Source organism: Anas platyrhynchos, chromosome 1 (assembly GCF_047663525.1).
Source record: "Anas platyrhynchos isolate ZD024472 breed Pekin duck chromosome 1, IASCAAS_PekinDuck_T2T, whole genome shotgun sequence".
Classification (NCBI taxonomy): domain Eukaryota; kingdom Metazoa; phylum Chordata; class Aves; order Anseriformes; family Anatidae; genus Anas; species Anas platyrhynchos.
In genome coordinates this window covers 51,630,584-51,657,867 of record NC_092587.1, presented here as the reverse complement: position 1 = coordinate 51,657,867, position 27,284 = coordinate 51,630,584, and the positions used below count along the sequence as shown (strand labels likewise).

Below are 27,284 nucleotides of genomic sequence, written 5' to 3'. Positions count from 1 at the left end.
GTAAAGGTAAAAGTGCAAGAACTCATGGGTTGAGTTAAGTTCACTAGGTAAAGTGAGAGCTGTGAATGCATGCAAAGCAAACCAATGAATCTATTTGCTACTTCCCATCGGCAGGCAGGTATTCAGCCACTTCCAGGAAAGCAGGGTTCATCACCCAGAGTAGTTTCATGGGAAGAAAACACCATTGCTCTGAACCTGCACCTCCTTTTCTCCTCTCCTTTCCCCCAGTTTTATTTCTGAACATAATGCCATATATGGGACATCCCTTTTGTCAGTCTGGGCCAGCTGCCCAGGCTGTGTCCCCCGCCCAGCTCCTGGTGCACCCTCAGCCTCCTCACTGGCAGGGCAGCATGAGAAGCTTAAAATTCCTTGTCTCTGTGCAAGCACTGCTCTGCAACAACTAAAAACATTGGTATGTTATCACAACAATTTTAATCAAAATCCAAAACACAGCGTCATATGAAACTCTATGAAGAAAATTAACTCTGTCCCAGCTGATACAATGACAGTAGTTCTTAGTCAACTGCCAATCATTGTTAACTCCAGCATGTATGTAGTGAATATTTCACTCCATTGTGTTTTGATATATATATATATTTTTAATGGGCATGCCATTAAGGAATATTTTGTTCCCTACAGTGATTATATGATCAGACCTTAAATCAGATTTTGGAGTATGGCAGAAGTGAAATGGAACCCCAGTTCTATGACACGGTTTCTGTTCTAGAAATCACTGTTAAATAAATGTTGAAATTATACAAAAATAAACCCCAGAATGGGATTATTTTATACTTTAATGAAATCTGAGATTGCTGCCTTAAGATGTAGAAGAAATAGTAATTAGGCTAGGATTATTTGCAGATATATTTATAAAGCTAAGAAAAATACACAAATGAAATGGGGATAAGTTTATATTCTCTGAATTTTCTCATTATCATGCCTGACTTCTTCATTTACTCCCCAGTGGAATTCCAAAAATGTCTTGTTTCACATAGGAGTACTGGGACTGCAGAACTGTGTAACTCAATGGCTGATACACATGGGTGCTCTAGAGATTCATATGGATTTAGTTAAGGATACCTCTTCCCTTTCATAACTTTGATCAACAGCTATATGTAATAACAACTGTCTTAAACAAACAAACACACACAAAAAAGAAAAAAAAAAAAAAAACGAACAAAACACTTCTATACAGCAAGGGAGCAGTATTTACTGAGATATTTTTCGAAGGAGTATGTAAGAGCACTCAGTGCTTTCCTCAAATCCAGAGTTCCATGTCTATGCACCTGAATCTGGTCATACCTTGGCCATCTCTTCCCAGTAACTTTGGTATCATCTGGCAAAGTATATACATGCCACTAGATGGTTTATTTGTTTGTTTATTTCTGTGCTTCTGTGCCTTAACTATTCTTCATTAGAGTATCATGATGGTCATTTGGCATGATTTATTCATGTTTCAGCAGATGGGTATTTATATTAAAATATCTGTCTCTCCCCCCTGCTATTTTTCTTTCTCTTCATTCACAGATTAATGCCATTGAGTCAAAATAATACAAGTGTCCAGAAAATGTCCCTGCAAAGATAGAGCAAGTTGTTGTGATTTAGTCCCAAAAGTATCCCAAGTAGATAGGAGAACACAGAAGTCTGGCGTCTTGGCTTAGTATAAATGAGTTTTAAATTGAATGGAACTCTCTTGAAATTGATGGAACTATGCTTATTTATACTTACTGTGGATCTGTTGTAGTCAAACTATAATCAATTTATATGTATATATATATATATATATATATATATATATATATATATTAATTGCTAGTTGAATCCGTGTTTTCTCTTTGGATTTTCCTAAACATAATGGAAAGAAGAATTAGAGTTTGTTGATATATAGAAAAAAAAGCCCACAGCTCCTTGACACAAACTGTTAGTGATTAAATCAGCCTGGATCTGGACTCAAGCAGTTCATCAGTATCCTTGATGTGTTCTGTCAATACTCTGTTCTCACTGGGCAGAATGTTTGCCAATGTAGTCAAATGCTAATCAGCAACATGCTTGTTAAATGGAAAGAGAGAACAAATCAGAATTCATTTCATGACATAGTGTAATATATTTTCAATTTCAAATGAAATCTGACAACAGAATCTTGTGAAGAATATTCTAATTATGAAATAAATCTTAGAATATATCAGGTTTCTAAGAAGTGCTGCCAAAAGTACTGGTTACTTATGGATGAATATTGATAGGTCAAGAAGGGTGAGACAGCTGACTATTCCAAAATTAAGAGGCAAAATGACATCATTTAAACATTTATAGTTTCTCTAGAACTTAAATATTTTCTTTTTTTAATGAAATTCTTTCTCATATGCAGCATCCATAGGTATATAAATGCCTATGGAGTAGGAGATTCAGGGGATTTTATTTTGAAGTTACATTTTGAAAATCCTTGACTGTTGAGGGATTTCTTGAAACAGCAAAAATCCCATGGCTTGCTGTAGCTGAGCAAACCAAGCTACCAGGGCAACTATGAGAAGTTCCCATGACAGTGTTCCCACATGGCCCAATTGAGGAACTCAGAAAAATATTGTTACCAGTAGCTGGCTTCAAGGACAAGGTCTATGTGACTGCTAATCACAAGGGGGTTGTTTTCTTGCAGGTGGGGTTGCTTTCTTGCAGTTGTTTGTCTGAGTGCTTTTGACCAATAATCTTGTGTGAAACACTGTCCACCCCTGTTAAGTTTTCTATAAAAGTTAGGCTATTCGGGGCAATAAAATGGAGCATGATCTGACTCTACTGGTGTCTGTCGTGCTTTCGGCCGTGCTTCCAGCAACACTTGACTGTCCATCAAGAGGATCGGTGCCTGCTAACAATAGCTGTGGGTAAATTCCACATAGGCAATTCAGATTTTAAACTCTTTTTGTAACCTTGCACTAAAGCAATATAAAATCTCTTACAAATATATACTGTATGCTGACATTCTCAAAGCAATGAAGCTTCAACTGAAGTGTTGGGTTACACCTTACAAAGGAAACAAAAATTAGAAAGTCTATTTCATGACTAGTTAAAAGAGTTGTTCTTATTTTCATAGTTTTCAATTCTATTTCCACAGCAAATGTATTTCCCACTTGGGGCAAAGCAGCTTTTCGTAAAAAAAGAGATATTTGATCTTTTTTCTTAGCCTGTAGTCAGTCCAAAGAGAATCCATTTAACTGACTTCCAGGCTGAGTGGAGGAAGGGGTGTTCAATACACATAGAGTTTCATGTAGGTCCAAACTTTCTGTCCCAAATTCATGCTCAACAACTTCTTGTTCTTAGTGGGAAACCAGTGTGTTCCTCGAGACCATCTGCCTTTACAATAATGTTACACGTCTAGTTTAAGTATCAACATTCGGTTTTCTCTTCCTGCTTTATTTCTGCTTGTTTCAAGAGCCCAGAGGACAAAATAGAGAATATAGTCATATAGGGAGATATGGTACACATAATATTATACTTGGCATATAGGGAGATATGGTACACATAATATTATACTTGGCATAGACTGAGGATAAGGTAGCTGCAGTCTCTTCCCAAGCTCTTCCTAGGAGAGATTTCCAGACAATCCCTTTCTTATCTACTGTATCTAGTAACATAAATTTGTTCATAACTCCACTTACTTCTGATACACCTCTTCTTACTTCTGAACAGCAAATGCTGTTGGTCTGGATCACAAATCCTGAAAGAAGACTGTATTATCTGCTACCTATTACATGTTTTTTAGTGCCATTCCTCTTTATACCAGCTGAGACTCCAGCTAATAGAGGAATACCATTTACTGAAACAATATAAATTTGTACTCATTTTCTGTTTTATCTCATTACCCCTGGACCTATAAGTTGAAAACAGCTAATAGCTTTCTTTTTAATGGGAGTTTACTGAGGAAAAATTGTATTTACATCTGATTCTAGAGTTGCTATAGTTACAGTATTGGCAGATGGTATGCTTGTAGTTTAATCTTTTTTTTTTTTTTTTGAATACTTCTTTTCCAAAATTCAGAAAAGAATTAATTCATTTACATGATTTGCTGAAGAGAGTTTAAGGAAAAAAAGAAGGACTTCTTCAAATGATAAATATAATTTGAAGCTTGTTTTGCATCATCTGTAATTGCCGTTTAACATTATTTGTAATTAGGGCACAATATAGCTGAATCTCATTATTTAAATTTATTTTCTCCAGAGCTGAATTATTTTATTCTCACAGTGAACTGAAGGACTTAGCTGGGAACACTCAAGCAACTTGTCCTATTGCAGGGATCAGTGCAGTGAACTGATGTGTGGTGTTGTGTCTTCTCCAAGAGGCAACCTTAAAGTCACATCTGGTTTTTAGGGCATTTTATTCTTGTAAAAGCAAGACAGTTGCTATAAACTGATGTCAGATAGAGGTACCTCATGACAGAGGTATTTCTGGAAGTTCTTAACAACATACGTTTAAACTCCTAGTAATTTTTACAGAATGCAATTGATATCGAATACTGTTCTGAATACTGAATACTGATGGTAGTGACCATTTAATATTTACATTGGTCTGGAAACACATCTTACAGCTGAATTTCTTTTGTCTACTTTGTGGACTGTGCAGTCATGCACTCCAATGAATATCATCACAATTCTCATGTGAAGAGTAAACCTGAGTATTCTGTCTGTTAAACTAAGTTTGGGTGAGTCAGTGATCCAGATAAATCCTGGACTTCCTGGATCACACTACCTGATCGCCAAGTCTTCTTGCTATTAACCAGAAGAAAAACAGGATGTTAAAGAATTGTAAACCACTCTTTGTAAACATTGCTGTGATACAGATTTTTGTATGAAAAACAGGAAGATAGCTTTTTGGCTCTTTTTTGATTCTTCATAGTCAATGTATGGGAAACTGGTTTCCACACTAAACTGAGTGCATAGTTTCTCTTTCTTCTTACTGTTCTTGCTTTTGCTTTCAGATCTAATCTGGGGAGCTAAGACTTGATGCATAATGATTAATCTTAATGAATTTGACTACATAACTTGGCTAAATGTTTATGTCTTCACTCACATAGAGAAAAAATATATATTTTATACATTACAATGTGAATAATCTAGACTGTCTTAAAGATGAAGTATACATATTGGTAGCCTTCAGAATTTTCCACAAGCAAACATTTTTCTTCTACTAGCTGCTTACAAAAAAAGCCGCAATCTTGATCAATAGTCTAAATATGTAAACAGATTGGGCTGGCAGAGAATGCTATTCTTGATTTAAGCCAAAAGAACTACAATTTGGTCCTGTAACAAAGCAGCACATTACTGTCCTACCATATTCTTACAGAGGTGGTGAAAACTTCATTAGTTTCATTGGAAATCCCATGCTTACTTTCTACTACGTTTAGATGTTACATTTCTTGAACTTGCTTTAGCAGAAGGACATAGTTCTGAGAGCGCTCACAGCTGAGTGGTATGCACCCCTAACCTTTTTCTTGTACATAGTCACCCTACTTTCTGTATATTTTTGCATACATTTGCTTTTCTGTGCTGTCTGGATCTGCCCAGAAACTTCGGAAACTTCTGACCTCAGAATCTGTGGCATAACTGTAAAAAGAATTGTTCAAATCCCTCATATAACAAGGGCAGAAGTTCTAAAGAGAAAGAAAACACACACAAATTATAAGAAAAATAAATTCACAATCAATGTTTTTGCCCCATTTATTTACAAAATTCCTTAAGGGTTCATTGCCATGGTACAATAAAGAAAAAAAAATCCACTGAGAAATGTGAATGCCTTGACGTGGGGTTTTTGTAATGTAATTAGGCTATGAATATTTTAATTGTTAAATAATTTTTTAAAAAGTTGTTTATAATCTATGTTTAATATACATACCAACATTCTGTACAAGAATGTATTTATCAATCAAAGCCAAGTGCTTGGAAAATTAGACACATGCATAAGTTTTGCAGATATTTATATTAGTTATAAGTCAAGATTGAAATAACTTCTTGAATTGTCATGTGGAGTGTTTAGAATGTAAATTAAAACCAGCCAATTGTGTCTTTCCCTTAGGTTCACAAGAAGGTTAGAAAAGAAACTGTGTCTAAACAGACACGGAATAAGACTGTTAAACCAGATGGCTCTGTTAGTGACCATGGAAAAAATCTTTTATTGGCAAGACATTAATATGCAGAAATTTGCAATCCTTGTACAGAATTGTCTGCTACATTATTCCAAAAAACATCTTCTCTGAATAACCTTTTTACAGCTATTTTTAGTCAGAAATGAAAAGAGGTTGCCTATGTTTATTTAGAGGTAAGAACCTCCAAATATTCTTTCCATGTATTTGGAGGAAGAAAATTACTGTGCTTTCATTTGCATTGTTTTGGTCTGCCTCTTCTGGCAGTGGGAGACCTGCATTCCTCTACATTACATTAGCAACTTTGTTCAGGCCTGCCTCGACTTCTTTCTCCTACATCCAGACAGATACTGGTCACTTCTTTGCTGTTGGCAAGATTAATAGGGGTTTGCTATGACAAAGACAAGTGTTGATTTTGGTGGAACAGAACATGGAGTCACAAGAAGAGCCTTGTATTTCCACAAAGGGCCTGTGGGAAAGTAGAAATACTGAAAATATAAAAAATATTAATTACTCCGCTATTTTGAGGCTTTACTTATTCTGTTCTGTTTTTTGGGTTTTTTTTTGCATGTTTACAAACATTATTGAAAGTGCTTTGAAAAGACATCCCAGTTCCTGTAGAAGGGTGCCAGTTTCTATCCTTGACTCGTAGGAAGAATCAGAAACTGGGGTGGAGGATGGGGAAGGTGCTTCTTTGTCATACTAGGGGTTGACAAAGTTTCAGAAAAACCTAAAGAGAATGAAAGAGATAGAATCCAAATAGTGTTCAGAAAAAGAGAAAGAAAAACAAAAACATAACAAAAACCCACCAACCAAAACAAAAAATGGAAATGCTTTCCAAGCCCTTTGACAGGCATGAAATCAGTAAGTGGAAACTGCTTCCTTCTCTCAAGGTCTATAATGAGTGTAAGGTACTTCAGAGGGACTTCTTCTTTTAGTAACTGTGACACAGTGCTTCATTGTGAATATGATAAGCAAAGATAAGCTTAATGGAAAATTGGAGAGGTGTCTCAGTGTGGTTGGAATGCAATCCACAGAAACTGCTTCTCTCTGCAGGGATGGCAGATTCTCTTAAATGGCTATGAAAAAATGCTTTACCTTCTTTCACTGTATATGTGAGAATACATTAGGGAAGAATTTTGTTCATTCACCCATCCATTTATCCATCTATCTATTTATCTGGCTATCTGTAAGTGCAGATTTACATCGATATCTATACAGGTACATCTTACTATCTATAGATAGTATACACGCAAATGGTACGCACGTATACATATATACCTATATGCACGAGCAATTTTATTAATATCACTTGCTGTATCTGGTACGTTGGATTTGCAAACACTTCTGATCATTTTGTTGATGTTTTTTTTTGTTTGTTTGTTTGTTTTAATTTTAAATTATTTTAAATTTGGTTGATGGATCAACTTATCAAATGGAAATGTAGCTATTTAACAGTTTCAGAAAAATTACATAGAAAGCTCTTTACTGAAGAGATGTATGCATAAGCTCAGATAACTATTTTACCAAAGTACTAAGCGTAGATTATGAAGCATAAGTGCCTGTTTCTTACTTCTGAGAATATGGAAACTATGGAAACATTTTCATGTACAGAGACTGAGATACAAGTTCTAAGCTATATGTGCATGTGTGAGATTACAGAGTGTAAGGAACCAGCCATTAGAGCATATTAGAAATGTTACATTGTCTTGTTATAATATAGTTTAGGATTCAAAATAAGATGTAGTATAGAAGTCCTCATGTAAGTTTTCACTTAACTTATCAGCTGTGATACCAGAAAAGTAAATTTTGCATTCTTTTTTCCTTTCTTTCCATTCTTCTCTGTACATGCAAGATACAAGCATCTTAAGCCTCCTACTGTGTCTATCTCATCTTCCTAATCAAATACAGAGAAAGGATAGGGCAAAATCTCAGAAAGGGTCAGGTAAGGTAGATAAAGAGTATGAACGTGGATAACTGGTATAGGATAGAGAATGTTTGATGTTACATTTTAAGCATACTATATCTTTGTTAAAAAACAAACAAACAAAACTTGCAAAATACAAAGAGAAAAATAATTTTCTCAATAACTGTATTGTGATGAAGCTTCATAATTTTCTGGTTTCCAGACTGCAAGTGAGGTTTGGATAGCTGGATGTTTGACCGCATAATCAGGTGCACAAGAATGAATTCTTACGTTTATACTTCAACACTGTACTGGGTCTGGCTGGAATGTTAACTTTCCCGGCAGCAGCCCATACAGTGCCGTACTCTGTACTTGTAGCTGGAACAGCAGTGTTATCACACCAGTGTTGTGTCTACTGCTGAGCAGCAGTGGCACAGCATTGGGCCTTTCTCTAACCCTCCTAGGGGGTGGGCAAAAAGTGAGGAGAGAAACATCACTAGGGCAGCTGACCTAAACCAATCAAAGGGATATTCCATACCATGTGGTGTCACACTCAGCAATAAAAGGTGGAAACAGGAAGAAGAGGGGAGGGGTGGGCTCTCGTTGAGAAGACGTGGGTCCTCCTCTCAACACCGGCTGCGTGCGTTGAGGCCTTGCTTCAAGGACGTGGTCAATTATCGCTCATTTGTGGGAAGTAGAGTGTAATTTCTTTCCTCTGCACTTCCATATAGCCTTCATTTATTTTGTTTGTTTGTTTTCCTCCCTTCTTTTTATTTTTCCTTTTCCCCTCCCTTTTCCCCTTCCCCTTTTTATTTCCCCTTAGTTAAATTGTTTAGTTCATAATAATCTTTATTTTATTATTATTATTATTTCCCTTTAATTAAATTATCCTTATCTCAACCCGTGAGTTGTTCTTTGCTTTACTTCTCCCCCTCCTCATCTAAAGGAGGGGGAGTGAGAGAGCGGTTGTGGGGTTTAGCTGCCCAGCACGGTAAAACCACCACAGTCCTTTGCCACAAGAGTATTTGTTGCAGGATTAAGGTCTAGGCATCAACATAGGAGGCATTCTTTATTAAAACATTTTTTCATGTGTGATATATTTTAGATGGTGCAGTTATTCAGGTTTCTTCAAACTCTGTGCTTCAGCTTAAAATGTCAGAAGGACTAACAAAACTGAATTCCAAACATAATACTGTCCTTATTTTATTATTTGTCAAAATCACTACTTAATTAGAAATCCCATTTTGGACATTTTACTTTTTATTTTTACTTTTTATGAGACATGCTATTGGACCTAAAATGCTGAGGAAAATTATCTCCTTGTATTAATTTCACTATAGGGTTCACCATTCTCAGATAAGTTATTAGTGGCTACTATATTTGCATCAAAACAACTGCACATAAGGCTCATAATGTGCAATGAGCTGGTGGAACCGTGTCAGATTTTAAAACTGGTCTGTACAAAATGCATGTAAGGCGAGTACTTTGTCAGATGCTAGAGCATTTTTTATAATTATATTTTTGTTAGTGAAAAATTTTCTCTCCTATCACCCAAGAATTACATTTTAGCAGTTATTTGAGAAAACTATGATCCAAAATGTGAAAAAAGAAAAAATATTGGCCTGACATGATTTTAACCAGGTAGGTCTAATAAATCACATAATAAATAAGAAATATGCTTTATTGCCTTTGAAGTATACATTATTCACCCCAATCCATATTGGTGATCCATCTGAGCTTTTCAGCTCTCAGGTCTGAGCTTTTCAAATTGCATCATAAGATCAAACTGAGGAAACTGAGCTCCAGAATTTAGAGAACTCTCTGTTAGGAAGTGCTTTTTCTTCTTAAATGAAATTATTTCAGCTTGAATGCTTTTTATCACTGCCACTAAGTGGTGTCACACAGGGGGCAGATGTTGCAAAAACAGAGCAAGGCCTAGGGTATTAGATCATGTTTTCTCTTGCTCTGCTTTTGTGATGATTTATCCATTTAGAAATAAGAGCTATTCATAAGAAACACTGGCAACCCACGCTATGTAGAATTTATTTTCTCCATAAAAAAAAAAAAAAGCATAATAAATTCATTAGCTGGTGAAAATTGCCAATCTTTCTACTATTCTCTGCATTTAATTTAAAATTTTATAGAGGTCCCTATGTTAGGGATTTGGTCTGCCTTTGTTACCAATGGCAAATGCAGTGTTCTTCTAGTAGGCAATCCTTGGTTCCAAAATGAAAAAGGATTTTGAACAAAATTCCTTTAAGGTAGATCTATTGGCAAATTTCTTATATTTTCATCATAAACGATTCCTTTTTGCTGGTTTCCTTATAAGTTTATGGTGTGTCTCATATCCAAATAGAATCATATTAACAGTTCAGTGTAATAATGGAGTGTTACAATGAGGTCTGTAATACTCACAGAAAGAATGAATGAACTTAATGTTTTTCAGGATATTGTTGCATCAGGTTCTGCTGTGGATTATGATCCATTCAGTATATGACATCAGTACTGTTAGCTGATGAAGTTGCATTAACTAATATGTGTAGACTGGAGAGTTTTGTGCCCTTCTACATCTGGCACATATTACATTAGATATACTATGTCTGGGAAATTTTTTCTGAACCTGGTTTAAGAATGGATCAACATCCTGTTCACATATGCACCTCTCTGACATATAAAATGTTCCTTAATCTTTTAGGTATTTTTTCTAGATCTTTTTGTGGGTTTTGTTGTTATTTTTTTTCCCCCTATCTGTGATTGTTTCATCTGTGTGGTCAGATGACTTTTGTTACCAAATGCAGAGGAAGCATGAGTTGAGTAAAAAAATAAATCAGACATTATGTAGAGAAAACGCAGTTTTGTGGTGAAGTATGAAAAGCTATTCCCCCAATAGTGGCACAGCTGGCTAGACAGGTTATTAACAGAGTGTTTATTTTGAATTACACTTCACCTTTTTTGCCCCTATGTTTCAAAGGTAGTTTTCAGTTTTGCAGTTATAGCAATGACAGATCACTTTAATAAGTTATAAGAGAACATCTTAGCAAGTTGAAAGACATCCTAAACCCACAGAGAATTATCTGTTTTGTGGGACTGCAGAGAAGAGTTTATTTAAAGCAGAAAGAAGAAGAGTTATTTATTTTTAAATGTTTTTATAGTTCCATAAATACTAATTCCCATCTTCTTTCCTCTGGTTAAATGAAAGCACAGTTGTAAATTACAGAAAAATTGCTTAGTGATTAAGTACAAAGGTACCTGTTTAAGAGATATTTACTGTTGGTAAAACCTAAGAGCCTTTTAAATATCTTACCAAAACAGTCTCAATTATTTCTGGAAAGTGAGTGCTAGACAAACAAATGGTCTAAAAGAAAAAAATAACTTCTTTCATTTTTTTCTCAAAAAAAAAAAAAGAATGACAAACTACATTTCAAACAAGACGAGTGTTTCTCTGTTCTCTGTTACAATGACAAAGAATGTTAGTTCTGCAAAATAAAAATAAATACAATTATCAAAATAAAAAAGTTACATACTTTTCAATTCAGTGAAAGGGAGGACTGAACATACCCTAGAAGTTCAAAAATATGCATAGTTTTAGAGTAAGAAATTGTAGTTGTTACCAAAATATAGGGAACTCTTGTTTTAAGAATTTATACCTTCTGATTAATAATGGCTGTTACCAGCCTAAGTTTTATCTTGATGAAAAAGCTGAAATCATAGTGAGAGGGAATTCTGATGTCTAAAGTAATTGCAGAGGAATTACACAGATATAAAATCTGAAAGTTGCACAAATGTTGTTTGCTTTCCACAGAGTGTAAAATTGAAATACTGATTTATTTTTTTTTATTTTTTGTGGAATTAGGTGAATAAAGTCAGATTGATCAATAGCTAAATAAAATATTTTGTGTGTAATAGTACCTTAACTGCCATGTATATGTATATTCTTTGCTAAACTCAGAGAAGGGCAGAGATGTCAGAAAACAAGAAAATAAATAGTAATAACGTGGATTCAGGTTCACTTGAAGTGCTGCAGAGAAGAACCTTTTGTATCCCAGCTGACACAGCAGCCCAAAGGAGTGGGTGCTGAGGATGATTGTTTATTTGAGTGACTGGGATCTTCCATTGTCCAACTGTCACACTTCGTTAAATAAATTCTTTGCATAAATATTACTAAACCTTAACAAATTATTTCATTGTAGTCTTTTCCAATCAAAAGAAGTCTGGCTGGAACTTCCAACATGGATACAGTTTCGGGGAGGAATGACAGGACACACTCATCCAAGTTTTTATTTTTCATCTCCATCTTCATTGAGCGCTTACTTGTATTTCAGCACCTGATCTAGGACTAATTATTCTATATTCTCTACTCTGCATATCAGCTTGGGTGTTTTCTTCTGAATATTTAAATAGTGGTAGGTGGCTAAACTAGGGACTTTAATATCTTACTAATGTTCCCTTATGTGATTTTTTTAAAAAAACCTTAACATCCAAAACCATGTGTAGCATGGTCTGTACAGCTTGAAGCCAGGGTTCATCAAATGACAAAATCCAAACAAACAAACAAACAAACAAAAAAAAAACCAACAAAACAGTAAACCTACCAACCAACCAACCACCTAAGCAGCCAACCACCACCACTACCAACTTCAAACAAGACACACACACAAAAAAACAAACCCTCACCATATGTTTTCTTTTCCCCAGTCATTCTCTGAAAATTTGCAGTGGGTTAATTCATATTATTTTGTCTTTACTTTATGAAAAACTCACCAAACATTTAGAACATCCATAACACAACTTGGCCATGGATGGAATTGCTTCCAGTACTGCTTCTTTCAAAGTCTGTGCCTATGCTCTGTACATTTTTTAGCTCTTATATCTCTTAGAAAGAAAAATCCATTCACTAATGCTTCCTAATTTGTCTACTTCATTTCCTGTTTTAATTATTATTCAGATCCATTCCTGTATTATTAAACGGTATGAGAGGCCTTTAAATATGTATTTTTATGAAAGGTGCACTACTAAGGAAAGTTCTATTGCTTATTCAGAATGAGTGTCTCCTATTTTTATGAACAATAACTGTAAATGACAACTTTCCACATTAAGATATTAAAGTGATTAAAGCCACTTTATTTAATCCATGGGAATATTTTCTCAAGTCTTCCCAGTTCCTCTTACTTTGCCTGTGGCAATGAATTGAGGTCAAGGAAAATACAAATCCTTCTCACTCATAGGATATCTCCTTATTTCAATAACTGTCAGCTTTCTCTTGGTCTCTCATATTCCTAATAGAAGCAGTAGTTTGCATTTTTGAATATTCATATGTATTATTTTATATATTGTATGAAAAATTGTAAAACAGGTATTTGGGCAATTTTAGATGTATTACAGTAAGTTTTTACATTTTAACTTTACTGCGAACAAGATAGGGATCACTTACTTGTTTGAAAAGGAATTTGTTTCAGTGTAGGAGGACTAATTCTTACACAGTTCCTTGTTTTTTATTATTTAATTTTAATATTACTCTGACAAATTAAGCTGACTATGTAGACAGGTAAAGGTAAATGAAAGTTCTCCGGAGTTTCAGGTTTGTTTTGAGCATACACACCCTGGAGGCTTTTCTAGTTTCAGGGGACTTTAGTGAATCAGGATGAAAACAGTAGGATCTAGGAAGAAATTTGTTTAATGAACTGCATCACACACACATACCACACACACGCACACACACACACACAAAAAAAAAAAAAAAAAAAAAAAGATAAAATACTATCAGGTAATGTCCACAGAACTACTGGCATAAGTATATGTATTAACTAATGCAATACACTGGAACTTTTCTCATAGTAAGGGGAACAATATTTTTAGAGCTATCCATGAGACTCTATTAATATGGAGAGAGGCCACAAAACTAAAGCAATTTGAAACATGATAAAGTAGGGATGCTACCAGCTGTATTCTAAGAATCTGATTTTCTGAATCCAGGCAAGTGTTTTGTGTGAATATACAAATGAATGCTTGATACATGCACCACTGAATGCGTGTGCCTATAGCAAGGCATGAGTTTTATTAAGTCTGTAAGAATACCTTCAGCAGTTGCACACATTTACTCAACTGCAACTTGAGAATTGCACACAGTCCTCTTTGCTGAGAGGGATTTTGGATTTAAGGACTCCTGAGGTCACATGCTAGGATGCACGTAGACTGTAGACTTGAATTATGTTCTTATTTGTTAAGTAGGTAGGAATGGGGTTTGACTATTCATAGCATCAAGAGGTCTTTTGATTTCCCCTTCACAGTCAGAGAATATCTGAAATTGGAAGGGATTTCCTCAAGTCATCTGTTCCATGCTCCTGTTCAAGCAGGGTTACCTACAGCACGTTGCCCAGGTCTATGTCCATATGGTTTCTGAATAGCTTAAAGGATGGAGACTCCACAGCCTCTGTGCAGTCTGTTCCAATGTTTGGTCACCCTTATACAGTGAGGGTAAGTGTCACCCAGTAAAAGTTTTTCCTTAGGTTCAGAAAGAACCACCTACGTTCCAGCTTGTACCCATTGCCTCTTGTCGTGTCACTGTACCACTGAATAAAGCCTGACTTGGTCTTCATTGCACCTTCTCTTCAGATATTTGGACACATTGATGAGATCCCACCTGAGCATTCTTTTTACTAGACCAAACAGCTTTTCTATCAGCCTTTCCCTCAGTCTTTCCTCACAGGGGAGATGCTTCTGTTCTTTAATCATCTTTATGGCCTTTGAAGCCGTGGATTCTTTCCAGGAGTCTTTCCTGGACTCTTTCTCTTTACTGGAACTGGACACAGTACTCCTGGTGTGGTCTCACTCATGCTGAGCAGAGGGGTAAGATCACCTCCCTCAGTCTGCTAGCAGAATTCCTTCTGTTACACCTGAGGACAGCATTCCTTCGTAACAAGAGCACACTGATGTCTCATGTTCAACTTGTCTATCAGGATCTCCAGGTTCTTTCCTGCAAAACTATTTTCCAGACAGTTGGCCCCCAGCATATACTGCTGTATGAGGTTGTTCCTCTTCAAGTATAGGATTTACTCTTCCCCTTATTGACCTGTATCAGGTCTGGCAGAGATGAAGTTAACTTTCCCTGCAGCAGCCCATACGGTGCTGCGCTCTGCACTTGTAGCTAGAACAGCCCTGGTATCACACCAATGTTTTTTCTGCAGCTGAGCAGTGCTGGCACAGCACCCAGACACCCTCCAAACCCCCCAGAGTCAGTAGGCTGGGGGTGGACAAGAAGTGGGGTGGGGACATTACCAGGGCAGCTGACCTAAACCTACCAAAAGGATACTCCATACCGTATAGTGTCACATTCAGCAATAAAAGGGGGGAAAGGGGAAGGAAGAGGTGGGGCTCTCATTTTGATGACATCTGTCCTCCCCAACAACTGCTATGTGTACTGAGGCCCTACTTCCCAGGACATGGCTGAACATCACTTGTTGATGAGAAGTAGAGAATATTTTTTTTTCCTATCCCTGTGTGTGTTTTTCACAATGAGGGCCCTCCCCTCCCCTCTTCTTCCTGTTTCCACCTTTTATTGCTGAGTGTGACATCACATGGTATGGAATATCCCTTTGGTTGGTTTAGGTCAGCTGCCCTGGTGATGTTTCTCTTCTCACCTTTTGCCCACCCCCTAGGAGGGTTAGAGAGAGTCCTGATGGTGTGCCAGCACTGCTCAGCAGTAGACACAACACTGGTGTGGTAACACTGCTGTTCCAGCTACAAGAGCAGAGTACAGCACTGTACGGGCTGCTGCAGGGAAAGTTAACATTCCAGCCAGATCCTGTACTCTGTGCTTCTGCGCAGCCTTTCCCTTCCCCCCCCCCCCTTTTTTTTTCTTTTCTTCTTTTTTTTTTTCTTTGCCCCCTCCTCCTTTTCCCTTTAATTAAGGATAATTATATCATAATCACAACCCCCGTGAGCCTTATTTTCTTTCCAGCATACTGCATTCTTCCCTCACTCTTCTTTTGAGGAGGGGGAGTGAGAGAAACATTATGGTGGAGTTTGGCTGCCCAGCTGGGTAAAAGCACCACACTACCTCATGTAGTTCTGTCAGCTCACTTGTCCAGCCTATTGAGGTCCATTTGTGGTCTGTTGGCCAGTCCTTCCAGTTTTGTGTTGTCAGCAAACCTCCTGAGGGTACTCTGCCTCATCATAGAGATTATTAATGAAGACATTGAACTGTACTGGACCCAGTAATGACCCCTGGGGTACATTGCTATTTACTGGCTTCCAGACAGACTTTGAACCACTGATCACCACTGTCTGGGCCTGGCAATCCACCTCACTGTCTGCTCATACAGTCCATATTTCATCACCTTTTCTATGAGGATCTTATGTGAAACAGAGTTGAAATCCTTACTGAGGTCAAGGTAGGCAATATCCTCTGCTTTCTTCTCATTTACCAAACCAGTCATTTCATCGTAGAAGGTTATCGGGTTGGTAAAGCATGACTTACACTTTGTGGATGCATCCTGCTTACTCCCAATCACCTTCCTGTCTTTCACGTGCCTGGAAGAGGTTTCCAGGATTAGCTGCTTCATTGCCTTCCCAAGCACTGAGGTAAAGCTGGCTGATCTGTCGTTCCCTGGGTCCTCTTTGTCCTTTTTGAAGATAGAAATGACCATTCTCTTCAGTTTGTTTGATGCATAAGTCACTTGAGTAAGGGAGGAAATATTTCAGGGCTACGAATGACAACTTCCATCAGCTGCTTGAGCAAGACAGCTAAGCAGGGGTGAACACAGGGTTCAGACACTTAAATTTTGTCATCTATTGCCTTTTTAGATATGCTAGGGTCTCATGCCTGATAACCAGCTGCTTCTTCAAAAGATCTCTGTCTGATATGGGTCTTATGTCATAACAGCTAGTCCCAAACAATTGTTCTAGGGTCAAAATGGTACAAAATCTCCACAGTTAGGCATTTGAAACACTCTCCAGGTGTCTTCCAAGTTACTATCTTTCTGAGCTCCCCAGAAGATGCGAAGTTGCACTACTTTACAGACTAGACTACATGCACAGCTCATAAAAATGAACATTATGATAGAACACGCTCTTCTGTGATTTTCTTTCTAAGCTTTTTTTTTATGTCAGTCACATAGGAATTTTCTCATCGAATAGTATGAGATTATTATATTATTATCAGAAGCTTTACAGTTCTCTACAGTTTCTAAGAATTACTGTGCATCGAGTATGCTACCTTCAAGTTGTATTTTCATTTTTTCAATTGTACTGTGATACAAAATCTCTATATTCCAATGGTATTTCATTTAGATAATCCCATCTGTTTTAAGTCTCACCTTGTCCAACATATTTCAAATTTCTCCAGCAATTTTGTACTGCCAGTTTTGCTGACTAATAAAGATGTTAATTTGCCATGAGTTATCATGCTTTTGCTATTATAGGTAGGAATATCATACACATTACAGTGTTATTAAAATCTTTACAATGACAATTTTTTGTTGAATTAGGCTTAAAATGATAATATGCTGCCATTCTAGGCTTTAAAAATGTAAGTGTTCTTAATAATTGTATTGTGTGTTGAATTTATAGCAATTTATTTCAATTTAGCAACTCACCTAGCCAAAAAAACATAGAATATAATCACCATGCAGAAAAGAAGAAATACATCTGGATTCAAGTTACTATTTTGCTAGTGTCTCAGCTTTATCTGAAATTTCCTCACGTGGTTGTAGCTTTTACCTTGTACCTACCTCTCTTGTACATTTATAAAAAGCAGAGTAGAGAAGCAGCATCAAGAATGTTAAATGGGGAAAAATCAGTAATGGCAAAATGACCATTCATTGAAAACACCAAATTAGAGCTGTGCATGTAGTGAAAGTGACAGAGAGTAGCAGGCAGTGCTGAAATGTACACATCAAGGTTATGCTCTGACAGCTCTGACAAGCAGCACCAGCCAGAACTCCCATCAATCAGGAATTCTCACCAGAGGTTGCAAACACTGAATTAATTTTGTGAAGTAATTACTATTTGCTAGCCAACAGAATTAAATTGTCTAATTTGTTTTTAGACATAACCTCACCTGATCTTTGAACCTAAGGCTTCTGTTGTTGCTAATAATATCTGTTTATTGTATTCTGCTAACACCCAATTGTAGTAAATGCTCTGCAAATACCCTGCTGGAAACAACCCGTGCATAAAATAACCTGCAGCCTAATTCGATATTAATTCGATCAGTGCATATGATAAACGAAGGAGGAAGAGAGATCTTGAATTTGACTATTAACTAAAGTAGTACATTATTCAAACAGGTGAAAGGTAAAAGAAAAGTCACTTTAATCAATAAACTTGTGAATAATGGTTACTGAAAGGAAGTGCGCAATGTAGTCAGAAAAGTTATGCAAGCTAAGCTTGTAGAAAATGAAAAAAAAAAAACTTATGATTAACAGTGTCCAGAGATCTTGTTAATGCTGCAAAAATCACCATAATCTCAGCGTAAATGTTTTTGAGATGAAAAAAATATCTATATAATGAACCATCTGTTACATGATTTGATACCTTTCTAGACATTACTTCTCTGGACAGCATTCTGCATCTGCTCAGTATTTGCTTTTACGCTTCTTCCCAAAATGTTTCTACATAGGCATTTAAATAGCCTTAGAAGCTGAGAAACTGCAGTTAAATGGCTAGATGTGTGTTATGTAAGAATTACGATGTTATAACACTGAGAATTTTTGAGGGTAATCAGTATGTTGTCATGTCTGCTTTTTTTTTGACATCCAACATAGCTCAGCTCTGACCAGACAGAGTCCACTCAGACCAGAGTAGATCACTTTTAACTGTAATGATATAAACTACAATATATATCTTATATTCATTACTGACCATTGGGTTTGGCATTACTACAGTGCTGTTTTGTTATTACAGTACAAGGTGTTATCTACCAGGAGATGTCAGATTCTTTGCTGTCTTCAATCTGCTTTAGTTTGCCAGACCAAATCTAACTTAAAGTAGCATCTAGACTAGTTGTGAAGATCAATGTCTCAGCAATATAAGGAGTTTCCCCAAATCTGTGGTGATTACTGGAGTTTTATACTATGAATTTTTCTTATAGCTCATAGAAAAAAGTTAGAAGCATGATGACTGTGACCTTCCAGCCTTTCATTTCCTGAAACCAGGTCCTGTGCTACCTTTAGATGGCAAGATTTATGCTGCAGGGATAACCAGGTAGATCTGATAGCCACACAGCAGCTTTAGTATTTGGGCATATGTGGAAGTTAATGTGCATTTTTGGTAGGATTAGCACTCAGTAGAATATCTAATTTGAGATCTAGGATGCTGATGAAGTTAAACAAATGTTGTGTTTTTCCTCTATTTCAGTACCACAATTGCAATTGTGCACAGTACTCCTCTCTTTGTAGAATACACAGAGCTTATACACATCTAATTTTCCTTGAATAAGGCCTCTTTCTCCAGGTCTAAGTCATGTGGATGATGTTGAAAGACTACATATGTTCATCCATGATTTCTTGGCATCTTCACTGCTCTGACCAAGCTACATAATATCTAGAAACTATTAAATTGCCAACGTCAGAGTGTTATAGTTCAGTCTTAATATGCTTATGCATGCAGGATGGGCTGAACATAGTGCATGTGCATGTCATTAATTTAAATCCTAAACTGAAGTTTGGAAAAATCTAGAGTTCTTCAAGCATAACAGAGCCATCAGAACATATTTATATCGGAACATTATGTGGATGGGATGTTGTCCCACTGCAGGGACAACAATGCTGTTAAACTGTGATTATTCCTGATTAATCAAGGAAGATGATGAATGAGGACAGTTAAAGTGAAAATGTAGAAAGGGATGCTGCTGCTCTGCCATTGTAAGAATTTCAAGGCTTCTACTGAATAATTGAAATACCAAACAGGAGTGAAACAACTTTTCTGTGTTCCAACTCTTTAGAATAAGCACACACTGGGGAATATCCTTTATTCTTTGACAGTGGTATACAAAGTCTATGCAGAATAGACGCAGTTTTAAATTCCTGCAACCTACCAGCTAATCAAAGATCTTATGCATCCACTATCTTGGCAGATGAACTGCAGCAAATTCACTCTCAAAATAAGTGGATACTCCTACTCAACTGTAAACTCAAGCTCATGTGTAGTACATCATGGTGACCTGGAGACCTACAACTGGGATGATGATATTAAAACCAAATTATTTTTTTTTCTGTCACTGATATGCTGAGCAACACTAAACTAGTCATGATTGATCATTTTTCTGGAATTACTTCATCTATATGAGGCCACTTTGAAATATACTGGCAAAAATTGAATGTTTATGTGTGTGTATAGAAACTAAAAACTAAAAAAAAAAGAAAAGATGATAGTAATGACAAAAATAAAAAAAAATTAATACATGAATTATACATAGACTGCAAATATTAAGAATACTAACCTATGTACAGAACTTTTTTTTTTTTTTTTAAGGAGAAAATAACATTTCTTTCGTTATGTTAAGAGAATTGCTGTAATGATTTTTAGCAAATTAATTTAGCCATAATCCCTTTACTATGTTTGGTCTCCCAAAGACACCTGGGTGCCATGAGTTTTGTTCTGACACCAGACATGAGGTAGCAACATAAGAGGAATATCTATGTATGTATGTGTTTGCAAATATGTATATATGTATATATACATATATATATGTATATATAAAAGAATAAAAATGGCATTTAAAAAGAAGTGTCTGTAGCACCTCCTTACTCCTTAGCTAGCATGAAAATGGCATTTAAAAAGAAGTGTCTGTAGCACCTCCTTACTCCTTAGCTAGCATGAAATTAAAAGGTAAACCAGAATGACTTCTTGCAGATTGCTCCAAACTCTTTCTTTTTTCTACTCCTTATCTTTAAATTTCCTGTAAAATATAATTCAAATTAGAGTATTTCATTTCTCCTCAGGCTAGGCTTCTTCCTGGCTCTTCAGTAAATAATTCCTTAGGAGCAGATAGAGTCTAGAAGAGTGGTTAACAGAGGTCTTAATTACCAGGCAAAAATTCATCTCTTCCAGCTTTGATGCTGTGGGTAACTAGAAGCTGTTTCATCTGCATTAAATTTGCATGACTTCCTACTGCCTTCTTCAAGCCCTTTTCTCTTGCAGCCTGTGCTTCTGCTTTTCTTCCAAATTTCATATAGGTTGCCAAGGTATGGTCCTATCATTTCATTAATAGCGTTATTACTTATGAGTCAGAAAAACTTTAAAATACCAGAGTATCAGTAACAATAGTGAACAACAATGCAATTATTTTTATTTATTTTTTTTTAAGCTGAGTTAAGAACAAAATGGATACTAACTGCCTACAAAATATAGCCAAAGAAAATTAATTAGAGTTTTCCTAAGGAAAATTCTGAGGCCTGGTTCCTCCATATATATAGTGTTGTTCTTTCCAACTGCTTGTAGAAAGGGAAGGCTAAGGGAAGGCATAGATAATGCTCTTCAGACCAGTAGTGTACATGGGGAATAATATAATTGTTAATATCTCATTGTTTCACAAGCTCAAAAATCAGTCTGGCATTTGGTGCAATAACTCATTTTACAGACATCAAGGCAGACAGCTACAGAGCCAGTCCATATTCAAAGCTTGGCAGGGCATCATGGTACAGGAATTGGCACAATTAGTATTTGGTTTGGCTGTGTCACGAGCCCCTAGATGGGAGAAAGATTTATCCTCTCCCCACTGCCCCAGGATGTCCTATGTGCTATTGTTCCATTCAAGACTTAATGTTTAAAAGACATGCTCATTGTAATTTTTCAAATATAGTATTGGTGAATGAGTTTTGCAGTGTGGCACATATCCCACTCTTCTCATGCCTATTTCCTAACTAAATTGTTTTGTTCTGCACAACCTATTGTTTCCTTCTTTTCATTTTTCTTCAAAACAAATTATGCTGCATTTATAAAAGTGGTATTTTTGAAATGAAAAACAACCTCATATTTGCTCTAGGGTTTACAGGATAACATACATCCTGCTGTATGTCTACAGATGGCTCTCATTTGGATACATATGCAGCGCACTGGAGCTGGACATCCTGCTTTCTCAGTAAAATTAAAAAACTTGACTTTCATAGTGGAGGTGGAAACAGCAGTTATGATTGTTAGTGGTATGACAAGATTCATGAGAAAAGAGTAGAATAACTTTATCAAAAACTGTAGGGGCACAGATTAAAGCTAGACTGTCCTGGGTTTCCTCTCCAGGTCAAAAGAAGAAAAGGGGGTAAGGTGTGTGTATAATTTTTACACAGAGCCATCCATGATGACTGCATGTTGATTGCTCAGAATTAATGCCACTGATACAGATAATAGCTAACACTACCTCACCATCACACAAGGAATGACTGCGCATCGCACCTGTTCAGTAGGTGGCAAACTTGCCATTCAGATTTACATTTATGCTCTATACAGGTTTCTGCTACAGCTTAGTCTTTTCTCATAATTACACAGTGCAAGCCAAAGCTAGAAGTGACAACCATGAACATTGGCATGCCTCAGAGAAGGGGAATGAAGCATGAAAGACAATCAAAATAGCTCTTGCATTTAGAGTGGAACAATTTTTGTATGGAAATGAGTTCACTTGGTGAAAAATGATGTAACTGGAGACTGAAATCAGGCATAGATATGGCGTATGTGTGTGTGTTCACAGAAATTCAGTAGAAACAAAACTATTTTTATTTAATTAAATATTTAAAATACAAAATTCAAAATTAAAATACAAATAATTTCAAATTTGTAAATGTTGCTTAAATGCTTTTATACTTCTAAAATTAAATCATGATTCTATGATTTAATTTTAGAAGTATAAAAGCATTTAAGCAACATTTACAAATTTGAAATTATTTGTATTTTAATTTTGAATGACCTATGTATTTCAGAATTACATGTGTAAAGTAGAAAGGAAGAAGACAAAAGAAGTCTAAAAATCCCCCAAATAAGCCAAGGCTGACCCCAAATAAATTTCCAGCGTTTTTTGTATTTGTTTCACCATCAGCTTATAAAATACATATTTCAGTGTCCCCTCTCCCAACCTTTCACAGATTTCTTAGTTTAACTCAAACAAAATGTCCAGTTTTACCAGTAGTATTTTTGCTGATGTGGACTGAAATATCTGAAGTATTATCAAGAATTAAACTTGTGCATTGATACAACAAAAAGTCTTTCATCAGCAAACTGTCAAATACTTCATCCATTTTTGGGGAAAAAATTGAAGAGCAGAAGTTTGTTTTCACACTTTTTGACTCAAGGGGAAAGGAAGCCATTGTTGCCAGGTCTATTTTAACCGAACATACCCCAGGTAGTTGTTCTTTATAACAGGATGGAGAAACATGGTGTTCTTTGGCAGCCCTGCACTGAGATGCACCTCAACTTTCCCTCCCTGCTGATTACATCCTCTGCCCGTTGTAATTTTCTATTTTGCAGTTATACAAACATATCCTCTTTTTTAAAAAACTGGTAGCAAATAATATCTGCTTACAGTGCTGGTGAGCAGTTAGGAGTATGCAATTAGTTATGATTTGCATTAAAAATAGAATAGCTCAAGCATTTCCAGTACAAGATAAACTACCGGCTTCGTATGTGCAAAATAGTCCTAGAAGCTCAGAGAGATCACATATGCTTCAAATTTGTCAAAATTATTATGCCCAAAATTCTGGATATTTCTAAGGATTTCTTCTGTGTTTTATTCAAAAATTCAAGGTAAAGGTTATTTACAAAATCCATGTTCATGCCTTTTTTTTTTTTGATTTCCTATCACAAAACAATGAATTCTTTTAATTTTTGATAAACATAAGCTCTTATTTTGAGACAATCATGCCTCCTTTTAGTATGCTCCTAAACCAAACAGTCTAGATTAATATCTTCTTCCATGCTCCTCCTTGCAACTTAATGCAAAATGATATACACTGAATCCCACTGTAATATGAATCATATCTTTTTCTTTCTTTTTTTTTTTTTTTTTAATTATTATTATTTTAGCTATTAGTGGTACTGTTTTGCTCCTTCCTTTGCACTCAGTGGGTTAATGGAATTCACCTGTGTCATATTTTGTTTCAAAATTCTAAGTTTTCATTGAAGAAAAACGTTGTTCTAGCACTTTTACTTGTAAAGCAAACCTTAAAAACACAGCAAATTTTAAGGAACTGCATTTTCTTAGAAACTTCAACAATCTAAATCTGTGTGAACAATCTTCATGCTAAATGAGAGTTACTAATCTTCTCAATGTTAATTTTTTCATTAAGAACAAGCAACTAGGTATGATTACTGCCTGCTGATGTTTTTGTGTAACAATCTATGACATATTATGGACTGGTCAGTAAAAAAATACATAACTAGATGGAGGCTGAAAAGTTATACTGTTCTTTCTGTAATGTATTTTACTAGAAAATTAAGTCATAGAGGAGCTAGTATATTAATTTTTACTGGTCTCTAACTAGATTTAAACAAATCATTAAAAATTATCTGATATTTTCATGATGTCAGTAATAATAAGAATAATAATAATAAAAAAGACCACAACATTGACATTAGCACTTCCCTTATGTATTTAACTTCTTGTTTTACTCTACAGAATTTCTAATGGAAGCGTGGAAGCAGAACATGAAAGCTATAGATGACTATGAAAATTATAAACCATTGTCAGCTTTTGCACCTTCTTTTATTTTTAAATAATAAAAAAGAAAAGCAAGGAAGTTAACAGCATAGAAAAATTGTCTAAGGGAAAAAGATTTCTTAAATACTCTCCTTATGCTATGGTCTTCATAGGATTTTTGTTTGCACTTCTATATCTTCTCAGATTAAATTATATTTAAATTTGTATCAGCTCCAGAAATTCTGCTTCAAATTTAGTTATAAAACTTCATTGCATGGTCACATTTATTATTTATTTATTTATTTACTTCTGTAGAATAACATTTTTCTGTTGAGTACCATACCAAATTATCTTCTTGTTTGTGGCAAACATGGAATCTCTGTCTCAAAAAGGAGATGTTTTCCCTAAACCCCATGGGATGAGAGGAATGCTGACTTTACAGCCCGGTGGAATGCCTGGATTCATTTTATCTTCAGCATCACTCTTGCTGGGACACTTACCACTTTTTTTTTTTTTTTTTTTTTTTAAAGGACTACATTCTGAACAATTTTAAAGTGAAGATTTTGCTCTTATTGTATAATGTCTGAATTCAGTGGAACTTGAAAGGTGTAAGTGATCCCTAACTTTGACATATAAAACATTTTGGACACTGACTTTTTCACAAGGTCTTTGTTTTATGAAAAGTATAACATTGTTCCTGCCATTGCCTTCAGTAAGATTTCTACATGTAAATAGAACATTTAAAGGCATAGTAAACTGTAGATTTATGGTGCTTGTTATCTGAGAAACTTCTGTATTTATTTATACTATATTAATTTTGATATGAAGAAAAATAATTTTTAATCTTACTTTGCATATTTAGGAAAACAAAAGCAGGCCACAGATGCATTTACTGTAATTTCTTAAAAGGTGCATATTTTTACCTCACATAGTACAAAATGTTGGGAAATCATAACAAGTTTCTGGCACAATCTCACCATTGTGATAGAAAACATATTTTTATACAAACAGAAGATTCCTCTGATACATATTTGTGTGTGTGTGTGTGTGCGTTTCTTTTCTTTCAGTTTAACTAGACTGTGTGGTTAGATGCAGCTTTTCAAAGTAAACAAATCATAAAAATGTTAACTAGCACTTTGAGTTTCCTTTTTGAATTCCGAGAATTGTGTGATAAATCCATGTCCAAAATGGAAAGACAGTCAGGCATACTCAAAGGCTTGCATTCTTTTCCTAATTGAAAAGAGGTGCTCTGTCTTGCCTATGAGAAGACAGAGGACTACAATGATTTATAATGTGTCAATGCATCTTTCACGTATCTACAATAAAGTTTTCATTCTGTTTTTGATTCCAGACTAACCAGGTTAAAGCACATTTTATACCTTTTGCTTTAGTGCATATCAGGTGCATACTACATTGTTCCTGCCTACAGAAGTAGGAATCCTCCAGAAAACTGTAAAACACTCCCAGCTTTGACAGTGGTTGCTTTTGTTCAGTTCTGCTTATAGGGTGGACACAAAACCAACCAACCAACAAACCACCATCAACAACAACAAAAAAATCCTTCCATTGTAACATAAACTCTCATCATACTGTGGACATGTTATGTTACCTTTGCTGAAATATGCCCTGACACAGAAGTAAATCTTCTTGTTACAAAGTGGAGCTGAGCTGTAGCTGAAAAATAAAATAATAAAAGAGAAACCTTATAAAGCTGCATGAACAAAGGAATGTGTGTGAGGAGGAGGAGGATGATGTTCAGAAATCTACCTGCAGACATAACTTAACCAATTCTTCATTTGGATGTTGGAAATGGCATATATAAATGGTGATGTTAAAGGAACAAACAACAAGTATATACAAAAAAAGACCTGCAGATGTCCTACAAAATAGCAAAGGAGAAACTTGAGGCAGACCAAGGCTCATCGTCATGGTGAGCGGCTCAGTGCAGCTCTGGATGATCCTGAAGGACCACCACAAAGCTATCCAGGGAGTCACTTATGATGATTAAAAATTGTGTCTTCTTTCTTTTTAGTTCATTGTCTTTCTGCCGACAGGTGCCATAGGGTGATTTTTCCACTAAAACATGAAGATGTGAGCAATAGGTGTTTTTGTTTTGGTTTGGTTTGGTTTGGTTTGGTTTTTGTTCCCAGTTATATTCCTGTGGAGACAGTGAGTGACCGTCTGCAGAGGGGTGCAGTGGATAGCAGGGAGTGACAACTTTTTAAATGAGTAGATAGAGCTTATCATTGCTTGAGCTTATCATTTAGCACCTAGAGAGTTCACCAAGCAGAGAAGAAAACAGTGCTTAAACCTACAGTTTTCTCATTAATGTTGATATTCATCTCTATATTAATTGGAAAAGGTAAAATGTGAGTTGGTAAATGTATGCTAATTAAAACGTAATGATTTTAAAAACCATAGTCTATGATTCAGATTCTCCATTTCTAGAAAAGAAAAAAGAAAAAAAAAAAGTAAAGAAAATAAATGCCTTTTGAAGAAGGTGGCGTATTTTTACCAACTGATTAACAGTATGAGGCAAAACCCTACTATGTTTTAAACCAGGCTGACCAAAATCAATCCTGATTGCATTCGTTTGAGAACATGTAGTTTCAAATAAAATAACAGTTATGCAC

General features: G+C 35.8%; 1 long non-coding RNA gene across 3 annotated transcripts in view; it reads left to right on the top strand.

The window, feature by feature from the left end:
• LOC140002413 (uncharacterized) overlaps positions 1 to 24,861 on the top strand; it is a 33,225-nt gene extending 8,364 nt beyond the window's left edge. For 2 of the 3 annotated variants that reach the window (XR_011808878.1, XR_011808875.1), the window contains exon 6: positions 24,631 to 24,861. This is a non-coding gene — a long non-coding RNA (uncharacterized lncRNA). Of the gene's footprint in view, positions 1 to 1,527; positions 2,783 to 24,630 lie in introns of those variants that run through there. The other variant, XR_011808876.1, reaches the window with a different exon arrangement.
• Positions 24,862 to 27,284: the final 2,423 nt, after the last annotated feature.